The following is a 21,067-nucleotide window of genomic DNA, read 5'->3' as shown; positions in this document are numbered from 1 at the left end:
ATAGTAAAATATGGGTTGTAATTTTTTTTTTTTTTACTGGGTGCAGCCTGCTTAGCCATAGATAATAATACATTAAAACCGAAAAAACAACATGCATCTCTTGCTTCAGGTTACTCTTTTCTACACCAAATGCATGCCCTGTTCCTGTCCAGAGATGTGAAAAGACCTAATATTTTCTTTTAAAAAGATAATATCACTTAAGTCTCAGAACTGCACAGCTCTATTATTTTCCATGTGGTTTGACAATTCAAGGATTAAAGGGATCACAGGGGAAAAAAGGAGGAATCCCTGAGGGTTTCTTTCACAACTTTCTTCCACCCCTTCCTATTTCAGTGCTTCAGGGAAGTTAGTACCCAGGGCTCACTGTTAGCTACTTCGGACTAACTTCTACTTCTTTTCAGTAGATGGCATGTCAGTAATGAAAGGTATCTTGCTTCGACTCCTTCAATTTAACTAATGTGCTCTTCAACGTGGCCTTGTAATTCCTTGGTGTTTTAAATGCCCACAAAGATCTTTCTCTTCAAAGCCTATCAAGATCATTTTGCTTTCTAATGTATTTCTTTATGTCGACAAACTACAGTATTACACTCTAACTTCTTTCTTTAGAATGCTGTTTCTCTAAAATTCAATGGTTCTAAAATTTAAAAGAGGACACGTGGCCTGAAGAAACTGAAGAATTTATCAGTGGGTCTGCAAGATAAAGAAAAGTGAAAAATAACAGTTCCATATCAAAAGGATCAAAAAAGGTTTTAATCTGCTAAGACGAGGGACTCTAATTTGACACAAGCAGATGAAAGCTTAATAAAAAATACACTGAAAATATAGTACGTAGTAGCCTTAAATTTCCTAGCCATGTCCTCATTGTTTCTCTGCATCAAATGTCTTTTCTCCCCCTAGAAAAGAGCAATTTCTCTATCATTTGCTATTAATTTCTCTGAATTGTCTATCAAAAGTATATTACTGCATTTTAAGAAAGTGAGAAACCTGAGTGGTGATGATAGCTCACACAGTGAACACTGAAAGCCAGGCTTCTGATACCAAATGAAGCCTGTTGGCATTCTGAATGAAAAATGTTTCTCTTTCTTGTACATTTCTTCAAACCCTGCATATGCACATCCCCTCTCACTGAACACCACTTAATGGGAATCTAATTCACTGTTAATGCTGCTTCAGCAGAATTTCCACACCTTAAATATTTGGGCCTTTTGTTTTACGCTTATAAAATGTAGAAATCTTAAAATCAATGTTGCTTATCAGCATCATAATATTACTGCAAAAATTCACCTTGCAATATCAATAATACTTTTAAAAGCACAAAATAATACTCTAATTCAATACCTCACATTCATTATTAAGTAGTTTGCTACCTTCTCCTAGATTTTATTTTAAAAATAGATTGTCATCCATAAAAAAGGAGGACACTGTGCCATTTGAGATGACACGGGTGGACCTAGAAGGTATTATGATAAGTGAAATAAGTAAATAAGTCAGACTGAGAGAGCCAAATACCAAATGAATCCACTCATAAATGGAATCTAAAAAAAAATGAATAAACAAACAAAAAGCAGAATCAGAACAGAGGGGAGGGATATAAAAACTGAGGAGAGGGGAGTGGGGGGTTGGGCAAAATGGGTAAAGGGGAGAGAGAGCTATAGGCCTCCAGTTATGGAATGAGTAAGTTATGGGAATAAAAAGCACAGCATAAGGAATACAGTCAATGATATTGTAATAGCGATGCAATGGGACAGATGGCAGCCACACTTGTGGTGAGCATAGCATAATGTATAAACTTGTCAAATCACTACATTGTACACCTGAAACTGGCGTAACACTGTGTCAAAAGTACTCAAATTAAAATAATAAAAAAACTAAAGCTACCTCGAAGAAAAGATAGTCATGGATCATGTTGGCACTAGAATATAAAAACTTAAACCAACATTTGATAATAAAACTCGAAATTCCAAAATAGTGACTACACCTGGCTCATGAAGAACTTACACGTCCTTACTCTCATTTTCTAAAAGTAACACTTTTAGAGATCTAGAGCGATTGTTGCTAAAGTTACAAAATAAGAGCATGCTCTTCTGGTATTCTATGAATATGTCTGCATTTTTAAATATTTGCCCTGGATTTTGTTGTGGTTGTTGTGAACATATGCTGACTTATGTAAGCTGGTTGTATCTGAAGACAGAGTATCGAGAGCCATTTGTGAAATGACATCAAATTAAGACTCAAATAGGCTAAGGATGTACTGCAAAAGCAGAAAAATCTGAGAATTAAAATTCTACAAAGTTGGAAAAATACACAGTTGTTAGATGGACTATAAGAGGAAAAAAACCTTTGGTCTGTTCTTCCATCTGGCTGACATTTCATGCAGTGGATGTGATGCTGTGCAACTTTTCTTCACATCACATCCAATCATGTCATAATCCAACAGGATATTCCCTACAGGATTTTTAATCCTTTACAGTTTAAAAATCACTTTCATATTATATTATTAGAGGTGGAGAATGGTCAAATTTTGGAGAATCTCAATAAAAAGCTGTCTACAAATGAACCCTGTACAAAGAATTTCAAATATTTGGGGTGCCTGGGTAGTGTAGTCCACTAAGTGTCTGACTTATGGTTTTAGCTCAGGTCATGATCTCAGGGTCCTGGGATCAGGCCCTGTGTCCAGCTCCACACTCAGCATGGAGTCTGCTTGAGATTTTCTCTTCCACTCCTTCTGCCTCTCCTGCTCTTGTGCTCTCCCTCTCTCTAAATTAACTAAATATATAAATAAATAAATCTTTACAAACATAATTTCATATGTTTGATGTTTAGGATTGGTAGAACTGTAAATTGGTAAACATCTCAATAGTTTGGTTTTTCAGACTATTCCAGCCTTGCTGCTACCTACTTGCAGCTTCCATTTCTGCCCAGAGCCTCTGCTTTTTGTATTTGTTAGCTTGGTTTAGAGCGCTTCCCTCTCTTACTGCCTCCCCTGGGAGTGAGCACTGATGAAGAATGCTGGGGAAAAGGGATACCTGGGTGGCTCAGTCGATTAAGCGCCTGCCTTCGCCTCAGGTCAGAATCCCAGAGTCCTGGGATGGAGCCCCACATCAGTCTCCCTGCTCAGTGGGGAGTCTGCTTCTCCTCTCCCTTTGCCCCTTCCCCTGCTTATATGCACTCTCTCTCTCTCAAATAAATAAATCACATCTTAAAGAGAATGTTGGGGAACGCAATGGGGGGTAGACTGAATGCAGGAACGAAGACTGTTTAAGAGACAGATGCTAGATAGAATACAGAATGGGTGGAGGTGCAGCTGGGCAGGAAAACTTCTATATATTGTTCTATAATAGTCTTTAAGAGAAGGCTATGATAATCTGGAAAACAGAAATCTGGAAGGGAGGAGACCATTACACTAAAGTCTACTGAAATCTCCTAAGTCTACTATACTTCAATCGAAGGTGAAGATGTGGTTTTTACTAGGATCCATGGATATGAACCCCTTTGAAATTCCTTGCAAAATCTATCTGCAGATGATAGGAATATTTTTCTGGAAGAGGACCCTTAGCTTTCATTAGATTCTTAAAGGAATTTTAGTGACTAAAAATAGTAAGACCCGTGATTTCCATGTCTCCATGTATTCTTGAGTGAACTATGGAGTACTACCAAGTAAAGTCTTCAAACAATGAAGATCAGTTTTACACCTATACCAATCTTTCAAAAATAAAGGATGACCTCCCATTTTTTGTTATAATGTCTTCAGTATGGTATCAGTATTTGAATAAAAGTGACAAAAAAACTGATATCCCAGACATCAACTTCTGAAAGTTTCATGGCTTGGTAAGTTATACCTGATAAAATTATAATTAAAATATTTTTTGTTTTCACAAACAAAATAATGTTATATATTGTGTGTATAACATTGACATCTGAGTAGCGCCTCACAAATTTCAAAATGAATACATCATCATTCTTATTTTATTCTGAAATAATATTAAAATGTATGTAAAACTTGTGTTATTTTTCCCATCTGTGGAGGCTGAGAAACTGGTTAAGGGCCACACAACTCTGAATTGTCCTGGTCTCTGCAGTCCTGTGTTCTTTCATATGTGTCACATGGGGTCCATTTTTCAGTAATATATCATACTACTCTTACATAAATGAACTCATTTGATTAATTCCCTTTTCTTTATAGTATTTCAGACAGAGAGAGACATACCCAGATAGGGAACACAAGCAGAGGGAGTGGGAGTGGGAGAAGCAGGCATCTTGCTAAGCAGAGAGCCCGATGCAGGCCTAGATCCCAGGACTCTGGGATCATGATCCAAGCTGAAGGCAGTCGATTAATAACTGAGCCACCCAGGCACCACAGATTTTATTTATTTATTTGAGAGAGAGTGTGAGAGAGAGGGCATGAGTAGGGGGAGAGGCAGAGGGAGAAGCAGACCCCCTGCCAAGTGGGGAGCTCCATCCCAGGACTCTGGGATCATAACCTTACTGGGAGGCAGATGCTTAAATGGCTGAGCCACCCAGGTGCCCCTGATTTGGACATTTAAAAAACTATTTAAAAAAATCCAAATCCATATCGGTAAGGTGTGTTGGAATTATAAAAATCATACCAAGATAGAAATCAGTCATGTGCAAAACCAGACTATCAACAGCATTTAAATATAATTACAGTTCTAAAATAAAATGATGTCTAGGATAAGAGGGCAAGCTACATATTTCCATAAATCATATTGATGATTTGAGAATTAATACAAAGTATGTGCTGCTGTCACCGATATTATTGTTTCCCCTTCTTAGTGCGATCTATCTCTTCACAGTCCTCTCACCTTAGCATCTACACAATTAATCTGCTCATTCCTTCTGTGCACTGCATGTTACTAGTCTGACAAAAGTTCCACTAACCCAATAAATATGAAGTACTTTGAACAGATTAAAAACATATACCATCTGTATGCAGGCTCATCTTACTATTAAACTTTTTTAAAAGATTTTATTTATTACTTATTTGACAGTCAGAGATCACAAGTAGGCAGAGAGGCAGGCAAAGAGAGAGGAAGGGAAGCAGGCTCCCTGCCAAGCAGAGAGCCCGATGCGGGGCTCGATCCCAGGACCTTGGGATCATGACCTGAGCCAAAGGCAGAGGCTTTAACCCACTGAGCCACCCAGGCACCCCAACTATTAAACTTTTTGATGGGAGTTGAAGTTGAGAGGAAAAAAAATCTCCTAGTATTATTTGTTTTCTTCCAGAGTAACATTTTAAACATTAAGTAACTGTAACAAAATAAGAGAGCTCCTCAGGGCCCAAGAGTATTTGGTGAGATGAAGGGCAGGGCACCAGAGAGATGGTATGGGAAGGCCAGAGTCAGCAGCATCCAAATGTGCTTCCCTCCAGGTGCACTACTGGCCAGCCCTTCCTGCTACTTTCTCTCTCCTGAAATTCCACAGACCGTTTCCATCCACCTAACTTGCCTCGCCACGCTCTCTTCAAGGCCTTCAAATGGAGCACCCGCCTACTATCTTCACAGAAATATCTGGCCAAATCTAAATGCTTCATGTCCCCCTAGAAGTTTCTTAATTCCCTTTCTGTAACTACTTCAGTCCTTTCTATTTTTGGAAGATCTTATTTATTTATTTATTTGAGAGAATGACAGTGAGAGAGAAAGAGAGGAGGAGGAGAGGGAGAGGGAGAAGCAGAATCCACGCTGAGTGCAGCAGAGCCCAATGCAAGACTTGATCCCAGGACCCTGAGATCATGACCTGAGCCGAAATCAAGAGCAGGAAGTTTAACCTACTAGGCCACCCAGGTGCCCCTATTTCACTTCCTCTACAAATCTATAGTGAACTACTTTTAGGAAAGGAAATAACAAAGACTCTTTTACTTTCACGAAATTAAGTTAAAAATTTGCTGTCCACTTGTCTTAGCTTATTAGATAAGCTTCCGAAGGCAGGGAGATAGTGATGTTAAGAGGATGCTCTTCCATGAGCCTTTGGAGGTAGTTTCATGTCTCTAGTGGAGGGTCTTGGGTTTTGGAAATTATGAATCCAACCCAATCCTAGGTTCAATACTCTCAACCTAAAGAAGTGAACCCTGCATTGAGTTTGCCTTGACACTAACCTAAAAGAAGCGAATAATTTCATTTTCCTGTATTTTTGGCTGAGCAGTTATAGGATTCAGAATAAATTGTCTTACATTTTAAAGTCCAAGGGGCCCTCCTGAAAGAAGGCAGTGTGGGTTGGGGCAAGGTGTATATATATGTGCATACAGGCCCATATCTATATTAGCATGCATGCTTTAAGCATGTTTTCGAGGGAAATGTTTTAATGTCTTTCATCAGCAAAAGTCATTACCTTCCTTCAAAATTCTGACATGTGTTACACATATGCACTCTGAGGGTTAGAGCATGTGAATCACTTGTACAGGAAAGAATATTCTGAAAGAAAATCAAATAATGCATGTTTCCATCAGATTAGGATCTGACACTACTGTACATATATAAATCTGAGGATCATTACTACTGCATGAGCATGAATGAATCATCAGTCTGGTTAATAGCACAGTTGAGGTTTGAGATGTCTTTAAAAATGTGTGTGTGTGTATGTGTGTGTGTCTATAAATAGATTAGCTCCCTCTAGAGTTCCTAGAGTTAAGATTTCAGATTAAGTCATTTCAAAGGTTTGAAAAGTATGAAAAGGTGGTACTTTTTCAAATTTTTGTCATGCAGATTATACCGACACTCAGTGCTTCTACTGGGGTGTACTATTTATGTAGTTAGACAAACGATGCCCCTTTACCACAAACCTCTCCCATCACTTTACATCTGTGCCTGTACATCTCCTGGCTCATGGCACACTGCCCTGTGTGCTATCAGGCCCACTGGGTTGAAAGTGTACACTGGGCCAAGATGACTAATCAGCCGACACTGGGTTTGGCAGAGTCTTTCCTGTTAATGTCTTCTTGAAGCTTCTTTTGTACCTGTCAATCCCAATAGTGCGCTATTCACAGAACATACCTCTTTTGCCACAATATTAAAACCTTGGTCCTGTCACCCAAGGCTCTTGAAGCACCTCCAGTGATTACTATGAAATACACACACTTCAGTAGATGAAATATGAGGACTAAACTGCCCAGCAGGAAATCCAGACAAGTATGACATTCAGCTCTCACATGCTACTCACAATTCACATTTCTAATCTGCATTCACTTCTCTTTCTCTCCATCATCATCATCATTATTATTATTATTATTATTCTTTGGAAGTAGAAACTTTCAAGTAAGCAGTCTTCATAAGGAATGCAGTAGTTAGGTTCAAGGACTTTGGAATCAGATTCTCTGGGTTCAAATCCCTGTTCTGCCACTTCCAATAATGATACTTTGAGTGGATTACTTCAACTTTTCTGGGTCTCAATTTCATCACAGGTTAAGAGGGAGATGATAAATACACTTAAATCACAGACTTATTGTGAGCTGAACTGAATATAAAGTGACTAGTGGAGGACTTGGCGCACAGTACACAATTATAATAGATACCATAAAAGCACACAATGCAAACTACTCCATATTTGTAAACTTGTGCATTCCCCTTTCTCAGTGTAGAAGGTAACAGAAGCTTACCTTAGAATATATATTAAAAAAAAAAAGAATACATTTAATGACAAATACTGTTTTTAAAAAAGACACAGGTCCATAAAGGGGAAAAAGAAAGAGGTAATTATTGTGTTTGTTTAAAATCTTGTAATCAGAATACTAGACCTGCAATAGCACTCTGTGCTTAAAAATTAAAGCAGAATTGTTGAAGCCATACTGTGTCAGCTCTAGTTTCCTGCCATTAGTGAACCCTTTCAGAATTCTATGGGCCAGCAACAAAGCATGGAACCATGGCTTAGCAGTGCCAAGCTGGCACAGAGTCCCCTCACCACTTTGTTTCCTATGTAGAAGGAGTATAGCTGACTTCATTTTAAAAAAGATAATCACAGAGATATAAAATATGTCCAGAATTAAGAACTATAGTGTTGTAGTTTAAAGCATGTGTAAGCTTTGGAGTTCCATGTCCTTAAGCTTTAATTTTTGGTTATCATTATAAGAAAACAAAAATGGGAATAATAGTAGTACTCGCCTCGTAAGATTGCTGAAGGATAACAGACATAAAGCATGTGAGCAATCAATATTGTCAGCTACTATCATTATTACCTTGACACTCATTTTTAATTTCCAAAATCTGTTCTTCTTTCAAATATGGCATCTATGTACTCTTCAGTGACATCCACATTTGCACAGTTCACAAAGCAGTTACGTGTCAGACAATTACTGCATCCCCTCCTCCGCCTCTTAAATTACGCAAAGTGATTTGGGCTCGCTTAAATGTTTGTAAAGAAAATAATTAGGTACACATAGGATGATTATACATTCTAGTTAGCCCAGGACACTCCTGGTTTATAACCATGGATCTGGCATATTATTAATAGTGTCCCTTTCCACTGTTAAATGTGTTCTGGTTTGGATGGTAAATTATATGGTCATTGTTTATGTAAGTATAACAGAAGTTAAATGTTACTCTAGTGAACGGGTAAATCTTACAAAGTTTCAATGCTTAACAATTTAAGCATATACCCCAAAGCTCTAGAGCTGTCACTATAAAAATAACCATGTAGGAAAACACACAAGAAATCCTTCCAGAAGTTCCTAAGTTCAAAATTTAAGGGCAAGCCTGAGCACTGCGCTGAGCCCCTCACAGATGGACACGCAGCTTCACACCCTGGGTAGATAAACATGGCCAGCTGGAGCCCCACTGTAGCAACAGGATAAGACAACATTCTCTTTTCCTGTGCTTTGAAGCCCCAGCTTCAATTCTTACAACCTTTGTCTAATTTCAGGAAGGAAAAGGCTCTCCACAGGCAAGAACCCCAAGGGATAGGGTATGTAAACTGAAACTTCTTGGGTCACATGTATTTATGAAGATAAGTCTCCAGCCACCAGTTAGGGAATGGCAAGTTATGATTTAGTATTGCAGGCGGCCAGGAGAGAGCAGTAATAACTTCCTTTTCCTTTCCTGCCTGGACTATGCTGGCACGTGCTGGCTCCTTCAGTGACAAAAAAAGCATAGGCAAGGAAGATTTAAAAGAAAAAAAGAAAGAAAAAAACAAATATTAAGCGACTGACAATCCAGGAACTGGAAGAGAAGACCAGTGCTTTACAAAAACATACAATGAGAGAATAAAGGCAACAGTCGGAAAAACGTCATCAATCAAGAAAATAGCACGTTAATTACAAGGGAAAAATAAAAGAGGTCATATATTAATAAAGCAGTGTAAGGATTCATCAAGGTGACTTATTTGATTAAAATGTTTTATTATGTAATGTTATAAGGCTGATCACAAGCAGGCAAGATATTCTATAAAAATTACAATGAACATATAGGAAGGGGATATATTGTAAACATGTAGATAAGAACTAAACACTGCCAGTCCAAAAAAAGAAACACTGCCAGGCTTACAAAGGAGATGTTTAACGGGGGACTATACAGAGTCTTAGATGGAAAAATGAGAAAACTTAGTAAAGCCCATGTATATTATATACCCAGAGATGTTTCTGATGCAAGTAAGTCATAAGCATGTTCACAGCACTTAGTTTAAAAATCACTTAAGAGCCCTGATCAATTGGTAAGTGCTAGAAATACTACCATATATACAGAATTTGTCAATCACTGAACAGTTTAAAAACTTGCGGCAAAAGATTTCATCAGGTCAGGCAGAGGCAAGGAATAGGCATCCACTTGGGAAAGTGTTAATACCCTTAAATTTTAAAGCATACGATTTTATTTTGGTTTGGGGAAAAAGAAAGGTAAAGAGATAAGGTTTCCTGCCCCAAAGATATATAGTAGATAAACAGAGTATTGGAGATTGTGTTAATTAACAAATTTTTCTTAAAAGGCTTTACATTAGTTAGGTGTGAGGTGATGGATATGTTGCCTGACCTGGCTGTGGTGAATATTACACAATGTATGCAGATATCAAGGTTATCAGGTTGTATACCTTAAATATATACAATTTTCAGTCATCAATTATACCTCCTGAGACCTGGAAAAAAAGAAATCTTTGCTCTGAACTTCCACATAGATGTCTGCTGTATTTGACATTTTACTAAAGTTTTCAGTTATGTTATACCTTTCATAATATTTTCGTTAAAATTCAGGTTTTTGTAAAAAAAAAGGTTTCAATTGCCTATCCCGTTTTCAATATATTTTGAAAACTGTATACCCTGTTACCTAGCACTAGCAGGGAAAGCGATATTCTAATTTACCAACTGTTTTAGGTAAAGCACTATTACTACAAGGTTGAGGAAAACAAAATTTCTGACCTTTGGGAAGAATTCACAATTTAGGATGGAAGGCACGTTCCGATCAGTTCTTAGAGCCCTTTAATATTCCGAGTACTTACAGAAAGATGATTTCATTAGACGGAACAATTTCTTTTTAAGTAGTTGAGGGATTATGTACCTGTTTTTTAGATGAGGAAATTGCTGTTTAGAGAAAGTCAGTGACTTGCCCATATTCACAGAGTTATTAAGTGGCACTGCTAGATCTTTTAACTCCAAATCCCATGTTCTTACATCATAGCTATCTGTATATAACACTTTACGTATTCACTTTGGAAATACTTGTTACACTGGTAATGCTTTGTTCACAGTCTTTCTTTCCCACTGAGATGTAGGCTCCATGAGGGCAAGATCATATTTGCCAGGTCAGTAACACATCACCACTCCAATGACTGACGTATCACAGGTGCTCAGAAACTATATGTGGAATGAACAGAGATGCTATCCACAGAAATGGACTAGATCGGGTAAAGTGATGGCTAATGAGTTAGAGTGATGTCTGGTTTGGTGTATTTAGAAATCGACCATATCATAGGTTGGGTTCCCAAGGAAACAGACTCTGACATGGAATTTAGCACACAGGATGTTCACAAAGGAGTGTTCTTACAATCAACATCTGAGGAAGGTGGCAGGGACATCGGGTGAGGGTGGGTGGGAAACAGAGCAGGAATGGGCAGAGAGAGAGAAGTCAGGTTAAGATGGAGGTCTAATGACAATCTTGTACAACTCCAGGGAAGCTCTGGACCTAGAATGACCTTTCAGAGTCTTTCCAAGCTGGGCCCAGATGGATTGGCCTTTAATCTCCCATACTGTTCTGTCTTTGAATATGGGCCCCACAAAAGCCAAGGCAATCCTTGAAGGGGTTGACAGCTGAAAGCTGTCTGCTGAAAGCACTCCCAAGAGTTGGGGCAACACATCCTTTTCTGAAGGAGCAACTGGGCAGTGTATCCACCACAGGCCATAACTGAAATTGTCCGTTTAAATCTAAATTGTCCTAGGGGCACCTGGGTGGGCTCAGTCAGTTAAACATCTATCTGCCTTTGGCTCAGGTCATGATTTCATGGTCCTGGGATGGAGCCCCACGTTTGGTTCCCTGCTCAGTGGGGAGTCCCACTTCTCTCTCTCCCTCGGTGTTCTTTTTCTCAAATAAATAAAATCTTTAAAAAAAAAATCTAAATCGTCCTTCCAATCTGCCTGACACTTTACTGTACTCAAAATTGCACTATGATTTAACTCACTAATATCTCTGAGATCAAGTACATTTCTCTTGGATTTTTTTTTTAAGATTTTATTTGTTTATTTATTTGACAGAGATCACAGGCAGGCAGAGAGGCAGGCAGAGAGAGAGGAGGGAAGCAGGCTCCCTGCTGAGCAGAGAGCCTGATGCGGGGCTCGATCCCAGGACTCTGAGATCATGACCTGAGCCGAAGGCAGTGGCTTAACCCACTGAGCCACCCAGGCGCCCCTCTTGGATTTTTGATCTCTCATAATTTAATACCATATTATCTATCTTGTCAAATTTTGCATTATCCCCCTTAAAGATTATAAGGGAAAAACACAAAGTCAAAATATGAAGACACACTGACTATTAAAAAGCATAAAGACATAAAAATCACAAAATTTCAAAATTATCTTACAACTCCGTTGGGAATGATTTGATTTCCTGGATTTCAAATGAAATATATATGTCAGATAAAGCAAGGTATCCTTGTGGTTTCAAATCTGAATGCAGAATAATTCCAAGCTTTAAATAAAGTATGCAGTAGTCATTTAATGTCTGCCACGATAAACTTAAACCTGATGGTATTGGTAGGGGAAAAGGAAGGGTGAGCATCAACAGAGAGGTTTCACTGTAAAAGCAGTTAGGTTGGCTTTTCAAATCTCAGCCTTTATGATATAAAGAAGATAAAGACTGAGCTGTATGAATTTGGGGACTGAATAAAAACAATTAAGATTTTGATTCTTTCCAGATCTTAGTTACTCTGAGTCCTGAGATGGTTCTGAGTCTTTTGCTTCTGGAAATGGAGGGTAATCTTCATTTGATCATATTTCTCCAAATGCAGGGCTCAGGTTTATGCAAAGATGTGTGGCATAAATTGGAGGGGGGGGGCTCTTACTTTTAGATTCCAACGTAGGCATTGACCTGGTGATACAGGAAAGCAAGACCACCTAAATATTCTTAAAACAGGATGTGTTAATCAACTGTGGGTTATTAGAGTTACCAAACATTGGGAAGAGGCTAATACCCATTTTTAAGGGAAAAGTGGCATCATTATACTAAGAATAAGTCACAGACTTCCTCCATTGTTTGAAAATATTTGAACAAGAATCTCCAGATGGCTCTTCTACCTGGGAGCTTATGCTAAGTACTTGGAACTTGTGTGCCTGCTTAAACATTCAAGTGAATACTGTTGCTGGAAGAAATTTCTATTCAACTAACTACTTATGAGGGCTGTTTAAATGCACTCTACTGACCAACAAACAGAGGACAATCCTTTAAGTTGGGATTTTAAAATATGATTCTGATTATATGTTGGAGTCATTTTTCTTATGAAAGCCCATCTCACATTTCTGAAGTGATAAAGTAAGTCAGTCTGTTCAAATAATTTGAAATAAATGCATCTGAGATAGGACTTTCTAGGATTGTATTTACTGCACAAAACCATATAAACATTAAGTGGAAGAAAAGATGGGTTTGGAACGAAAGTAGCTATTTACCTCTATGTATATGGCTATATCTTCATTTCACAGATAGAGCACATACACATATACCATATGCAGTAAAAGAGCACTTCTGAGTTCATATACTAGTGAACTGTAAACAACAGTTGCTATATACCAAGTGTCCTCTATCAATATCCACTGTAATGGAAAACGCTGGAGTAGCACTTCAGATCACTAACAGGAAGAGGAGAACCCTGAAACCTATCATTTAGACATCTGATGACAGCTCTGATGCAAGATGGCAGTGAAAAATTTATACCGAGGAAGGCCTGATGTGTGAATGAAGGAGAATTATTCTCTGGGCTATTTTTTAAAAAATTCCATTTTCCTTCATGTGTCTGTTCACCAGCACTTCTTTGGGGGAGATTCCATTCTTTGAGGCAGTGATTTAGGCTCTATATTTCACTATCATTAAATACTGCCTCTGTTTCATGAGTATGAAATAACCCAAACTGCAAGAAATCTAAAGTAAATATACTAGGCGCAGTGCATGATGTTTAATAAGCATCAGTATTTATTATAGTAGGAGGCAGAATTTTTGTTGCATCACACCTTTTGTTAAGTAGCCAGTTTAGCCAGTATGAAATCCTATAAAATGGCAAAGATGTAAAAAGGAGTCAGGAGTTCACTAATTTAGAAATTCAATTATATGTCACTGTTTCATATCAGGGTAAATTACTTCATTTGAATTTTTGAATTTTTAGAGTAGTGCATGAAAGGTGACAGACTGACAGCACTACAGACTGAAATTCTTACACTACTTTCCTGAGTGTGAATAATATAAAAGAAAATGTACAAAACAGAATTACACATAGGTTTCATGTAATGAGATTATAAATGAAACAGACATGGTGCGGAAATGGACGAACAAGAAAAGTGCTTTCAGAAAAACTTTATTGAAGAGATAAGGCGAAAGGGAAGGGGTCAGTCGGTACTTTCTATGTGGTCCTCCTAGACATATATGTATGAGAGAATGGAGGTCAAATATCAACAAAACAACAATGTGTCTGAAGGGAGGCCTATGAATGACATTCAAGAGAAGTTAAAAGAAGAAATCTTCAGTGAAAAAGAAACAGTGACTCCTTGTAGCGAAGGTTATCATAATCAGGAGTGTAACAAGACAGGGGGAAAAAGATACTGCCACAGATACAGCACAAAAGAAGACAATGCATAGGCATGAGGAACAAATGTTGAATTTCCATAGTTCTGATCCTAAGCCCCTTTCACAAGAACCCAACCTGCCATTCCTCATTGTGGGTGTCATGATGAAATCTACCATACTACTTTCTGTCACTAAGTTGTCAGCTTCCCTAAGTCTGTCTCTTCCTACGTAACCACCAGAACGTACTATGATTTATTAGTCATTTTCCTCCTCACACAGAAAAAGACAAGAACTCAATGCTGAATTTTCCAGTACTTGAATCAAATGTTTCTAGTTGTTAATTTGATATTGATACCACTTTTTAATGGCCTGTGGGAGTGGATGAGTTAGACCCTAATGCCTTAAGACATACATTCGAATAGTCATGAATACATTGCAGTTATAGCTCTTATGGTGTTTTACAGAAAAGAATGACTTTATCACAGTTTACAGAAACCAGTAAATATTAATTAATGCTGATATGGCTCTACCTATAATATTGAAGTGAAGAATGGAAAGTTGTTAGGGACATCAGAAATTACCTAGTCCAGTTCCTTTCTGTATAGATGAGAAAAAAATGAAAAAACTCACATGCAGCCCCTAGTTCCAAAAGACATGGGATTGCCTTAGCTGTAACCCCAAATTCCACAAATGATAATGCTTCTCCTTTATTCTATGCCACTCCACACTGCCTAAAGGCATGATTGCCATGAGGTCCTTGGTTATTTGTCCTAGTGCTATATCTCCTTGTAATACTATAGGCTCCACGGTGACATACTCTTATGCAAGTTTTGGGGGTGATAGGCCATCATGGTAGTTTGTACACATAAACTGCTTTAATTCTGTGGACTAAATGGCTGTTGTTTTGTTCTTTTTCTGGTCAATATGGTAGGTAAAGTCAGTCAAACTGGTTCCTTCATGCAGATACTGCCTTACTATGGAAATGAATGTGGAAACATTCATCTTTGTCAGAAATTATGTCAAATTATTCAAATTTATTGGTGAATCACAGCAAACATCCCAGCTGATGAACATCTCAGTCATATGTTTTTTAGAGAACACTTATGGTTCTGAAAAGATAACATTACCATGAGCTTTCCCATTCTGAAGCAAAGATGTTTGGAGAGAAGAGGGGTCTGTTATTCAAGATAGTAATTTGTTTTAATCATAAAAAAATTCCAAATATGTCCAGCACTGTAAGTATTGAAATGTACTCCTTCTGATAGTGTTGCTATTGTTTCTCTTTCTTCTTGTTCCCCTCTTTCAAGACCTTTAGGAAGCCACCTCTAAGACCTTTTTGTCGGTTTCCATCTTTTCCATAGACATACTGCGGCCTTCACATTAACACTGCTTCTCTGGCTTGAGGTAATAAACGATTAGCTACAGCACAGTGGTGTGATGTTCATGTTATTCTTTGCTGTACTACACTCAGCTACTGTCTCAAAAATTAATGCAAGTATATCAGGATCTGAAATTAACTTTTTATAGCCAAAAGCAACGTCCTGCTAGGAGGAGAAAAACCTATTATAAATGGGCTGGCATCTGATTGCTTGTAGATGGTGAGTACTAGGAAAATAACATTTCAAATTATAAAATGGTGAATGTAACAAAAGCTGCCCCATACTAACTAATCAGTGTTTTGTTTACGAACTGGTAAGGTCTAAATAGGGGGTGTCTATTTTTAGTAAGTGACAAATCTATTACTGAAGATGAGAGATGAGGCTAAATTAGCTAATGCTTTTATGTTATGTTACACAGGAATAATAAGAAAAATACTTGTAAGAAAACTAACAGATAATATTTCTCTATGAACTGTATATTAACCTTGAAAGTTTACTTCCCCCAGAAATCTCACCAAACTAGTCACTCACTGTATTTAAAAGCATACCTTGTTGAGTAAACATCAAGAAATCACCTTGGAAAATTAGAAAAGGAAAAAAAAATCAACCATGATAATGCACATATCAATTTCTCTGAGAAAAATTTTAAGTAATTTCTCGTTATAATACCCATGTAGTAGAACCCAATATGGAGTCCCACAAAACAAAGGTATTTTATAAATTTTGTTTAAAACTGCCCATCAGTTTATGCTCTGGTACTTTACTGGTGTTTCGATCAAGCTTCTCTATACTAGCAATATTTTTGTCCCTTTTTGGTCTGGATGTAAAATGTATGCCATCAAAAGTTTAAAATCTGTAAAAATACTTAATTTCTAATTACTTAGTTAAAAATCAGTATCTTTAGCAAATAAAACCAGGGCATGATCTAACTGAATGTTTTCTAGTATATAATGTATGGCTGGCTACAACTATAAAGAAGAAGAATATAAAAATTTTATCAGTTCTCCCATAGATCTGATTAATTAGGAGAATAGAAAAAAATAGCTGTCTTTATTTTATAGACCACCGATTACTTTCCACTTTTGGATAGGGGGGCAGCAGGAGGAAGGATGGGGGAGAGTTTTATTTTAAAAATAGAACAAACTCACAAAAAAAAAAAATAGAACAAACTCACTAATGTCCTTAGAGGTAACAGGTAGTTCCTTAGTGTGAACATGAGTATTTAGGCTTAGAATAGACATTAAGATTGTAAAGGATGAACAGAATAAACCTTTAAATTTTTAAGATATAAAATGATCATTGCTAACTGAAAAAGTTTAGTTTTGTGTTGTCATTTGTGTTGTGTTGTCATCTGATTATCAACTAGTAGCCATGGTTCTAATCTATAAATATAGTTACGAAAAGTCATGAATCCACTTTTCTCTACTCATTTTTAAGTGATCAGCTAAATTACAAGATTAAATACAGTCTTTAAAATACTTTAGAAGAACTGCAGGTCAATTTTGAACTAAGTGCGTGCTTAAAAATTACAAATAAGACCAGTGAAATTCTATAAGCAAAAAAGGTACAAATTATTGCTATTTGTGCTCTTCATTCTTATGCTTTGCTTATCTTTCTCTTGACCTTTATCCAAATGAATCACACTAACTCTTGAATGCTTTCTCTCACTTGATTTCTAAAGCTGTTCATCACACTTGCTGGCTAGAAGCACAGCTGGCAAGGGATCTAAACCTCATCACTGGGCAAACTTGCCCTTCTGGTTTTGCCAAGAATGACATTTCCAATGGGGAAAAAAAAGTTACTGTATGGGGCACTGGATACTGTATTTGTTTGTGAGAATCAATAGCTCCACCCCCTTTGTTAGCGCTACATATAGGCATTAGAAATAAAACCAAAATAACAAAGAATTAAATAGCCTAGAGTTCTCTAAATTCAATTGTTAATTAAAGTAGGAGCACAGAAATCAGTTGAGTATTTTTACTCATTTCCTGAAGAAAGATGCAACTGAGGATAAGCAGTGCCCCCTAGTGTCAATAATTACAGACACTAAAAGCTAAAGGAAACTTGCTAATATTGACTGAACTAAATTATTAAAAATATATGCAGTAATAAATTATAAATCCATTGTTATTCAAATTTTAAATTTTATATGTATATAAAATTACGCCACCTAATCATTTATTTAATACTGATTTGCTCAGGAATACATAATCACATGAACACACACACACATACACACACATACACACACTGTACACAGACTGACATGGCCAAGATGTCCTTAATGTTCCAGGCAGCTCAGAAAAAATATTCCACCCAGCACAGCAGGCCATGCATGAAGCGGGTGTCAGCAAGCCCAGCAGAATCAGTCACTGTGAAGACGTCTAATAGGAACTGCTGAATACACAATACAGGCAGCATGGCCTGAATGGCTAAAGCGGAATGGCCAGAATGGAGTCCGAAAACCCATCCGAAACTATAATTAAACCTGTAATGAGTGTTTAAACATTTTTTTCTCTTTTTTGCTGGTATGCGAAGATTAGCATATTTAGCCTATATTAAAGACTGATTTTAAAAACGGTCTAATTTTTACGGTGCATGTTCTGAATACTGGATCCTAAAATTTGAAATACAAATAGATAAAATCTACATTTGTCTTTAGAAGAAATTGTAACACACAAAATTAAAATATAAAAAAAATTACACATACTGTATGGAACTGAACTGAGTAATAATCTTTCTCAATACAATCTATGAGAAAACTCAGAAGTTATTTTTAAAGAGCAATGAGATATCTACAGAGTGATATAGATGACAAGAAAGGTAAGCTTAGCTTCTCCTTCAATAAAATACTTTCTAGGTTACTAGTTTATTAATAGCAATTTTTTATATAGAACCCATAAATGAAAGCAAACAAACAAAAACAATGTAAAAGAAACCACCCATACAAATAAAAATGATAAATAAAAAGGACATAAAAAGCCAAAGGACTAGGTATATATGATGACAAAATTACTAATGAAAAACAAATTAATAAAAAACAATTGCCAGATTTTATTTGCATAAAAATACAAGGCAAAAAAAAAAAAAAGGATTCCAAGGCTATTTAAAACATGCATTTATATAGGAAATCATTTGTCAACTACTTTCCCACATAAACCAGTAATGCACATACTACCAGTTTGCAGTTTTAAAAGCAAGGAACATAATTAGTCTTTTATGAAAGGATTCCAGTGTGTGTTTAAATTGCTACATCTTTAAAATGAGGAAGGTGTAAACGCAATAGTTTAGTATGTATAAACACAAGGTCCAAATGATAGTTAAAAGTTGATATTTAGGACTTTTACTATAACTTCTGGCTAAAGCAGAAACTTGACACTTCCAACTATTTAAATTTAGTAAAAAGCTGTAAAATGCCTACAGTTGAGTTTTTTTAGAAGCTTAACTTTGGCAGGGCTGTTAAAACCTCGGGTTAAGCAGATGGACATATTTATGTTCAATTTAATTGTATTAATACCTATTTCATTACATCATTAAAACTTCTGCAGGAAAGGGAATTTTATCCTAAATCAGTAAAAATAGGTACCTGCTTAGATAGGTGATAATGAAAAACCAAAGCTGTATAATTGTGAGGGGAGAGGGCCGATTTTTTACTTTGCTGAACGGTTGAACAAAATGCTATTGCAATTAGCACTAAACATCAAGTACTTTCCTGTAAGTCTTCAATAGGCAAAAACATTACTTCTAAGGAAGTAGTTGTGTTCTTTTATCTCTTTTACAAATCTTTGTTTTTATGGATATTTGTGGTTTCATCTTTAATTTCGTTATAACATACTTGGCGATTATTTGTTATTAATGTAGGCACAAAGTGATATGAGATTTCCAAACCCACCCTGCCACTGACCACATCACTTCCCAAAGGACCCAAGAAAAAGAGAGGGATGACTTCTAAAAGCTAAGAGATAATGGAACACTGTTAAGAAAAGCTTCCATCCTCAGAGGTAAAAATTCAGAATTTTTTAGACTTAACAAAAAACTTTTCTGTAAGTGTAGATTTGGGGGATATATGAATAAATGTCTGGGCCAGCTTTTCTGTGTTGTAGAAAAGGGTAAGATAAACAGGTCCATGCCTGTTGAATGAGAAAGATGCTGGGTTAGAAATATGAAGACTGAAGCTAGGTTCACACACAGCTGGATAGAAATGGTGAGTAGGAGCTATTATTATTCCTATAAGGTTAAAAGAAATGGAAAAGGTTTGGAATCCATGTATTCTATCATCAGCATTAACATGACCATGATTACATTTGATTCTTCTCTAGAACGTCTCAGATAAAAGAATTTGAAAGTATATGTACACAGACACCAAAAAGATAAATTTTCACAATGTGAGCTTTTAGCTTTAACTTCCTAAAGCCTACATTAAGAATGTTCAAATACAGATTTTCTTTTGCATCTGTGTTCTAAACAGCTATAAACAAGAAGACTTTTGTAAAGTGCTTAGAGGCAGAAAAAGAGTATAAGAGATTAAATAATTTCAAAGGAAGGTATTTTCTTAACATATGTGTATTCCTTCAAGTAACTATCTCTTCAGGAATATGATACCACAAAGATTATTAAATGCTTCCATACACTTAAACAATCATAAATATGTATCAAATAATTGACCATAACATATTTTTAATCAACAACTATCATTACACTGAAAATATTTTCTTCAGGATGATAAAGCAAAACTGTACTACACTTTCAGGAATGATTTAATATTGTTAGAAGTTGGAAAGAACAAATACAGCAGAAAGCGAATATTAGTCTTTGACATTATTTCTTTAGTCACAGAGAGATTTTAAATATTTACAGCTTGTTATATTTACCAACAGTGGTCAGTACTTGCTTCTTAACCAATACATACCATTTCTTAAAATACTATCTTGGGACAGGAGTAAGGAAAAGTAAGAGAAAGGTAGTAGGCTATTATTTTACTCAGAAATTATATAACCTCTTATTTATTTGCTTTATTTTCAGAAAAGTAACACTTTTGCATCGAACAGAGTATATCTTACTGATTTTTATATTTAATTGCATCTTGAAAAATTTAGAACTTTTATGTATACTAATGTGAATTAAAAATCGTAGTTACAATTAAAACTTAAGTTTTTAAGCAACCAGAGTGCTATATATAATACTATCATAGACAGCGACAGGAAATTTACAAGCATATCCTTAAAGATGAAAGATCAAACTGTGTATCATTAAACAAACAAAAAACTCTTTTTTGAGATTTTATGAAGAGATACACTTTAATATATAGTTAATGATTAATAATTTTTACTACTAAGTTACCATGGTGTTACTAGAAATTCTCAGATTTACAATAAGATACACTGGAAATATGGTAACTCCTAGAAATCATCAATAAATATATGATGCTTTGTCACAGGGAAAAAATGAGAAGAGGGCTGCAATCAGTATATCCTTGCTTCTATGATTTAAAAA

The 21,067-nt window shown here is 36.4% G+C and overlaps 1 protein-coding gene across 2 annotated transcripts in view; it reads right to left on the bottom strand.

The window, feature by feature from the left end:
* The window catches only part of FAM172A (family with sequence similarity 172 member A), a 434,833-nt gene that overhangs the window by 153,459 nt on the left and 260,307 nt on the right, over nt 1-21,067 (bottom strand). The gene's annotated exons all lie outside the window — the stretch shown is intronic.

This window comes from Neovison vison, chromosome 1 (genome assembly GCF_020171115.1).
Source record: "Neovison vison isolate M4711 chromosome 1, ASM_NN_V1, whole genome shotgun sequence".
In the NCBI taxonomy this organism is placed as follows: Eukaryota; Metazoa; Chordata; class Mammalia; order Carnivora; family Mustelidae; genus Neogale; species Neogale vison.
This window is presented reverse-complemented; position numbering and strand designations above follow the sequence as displayed.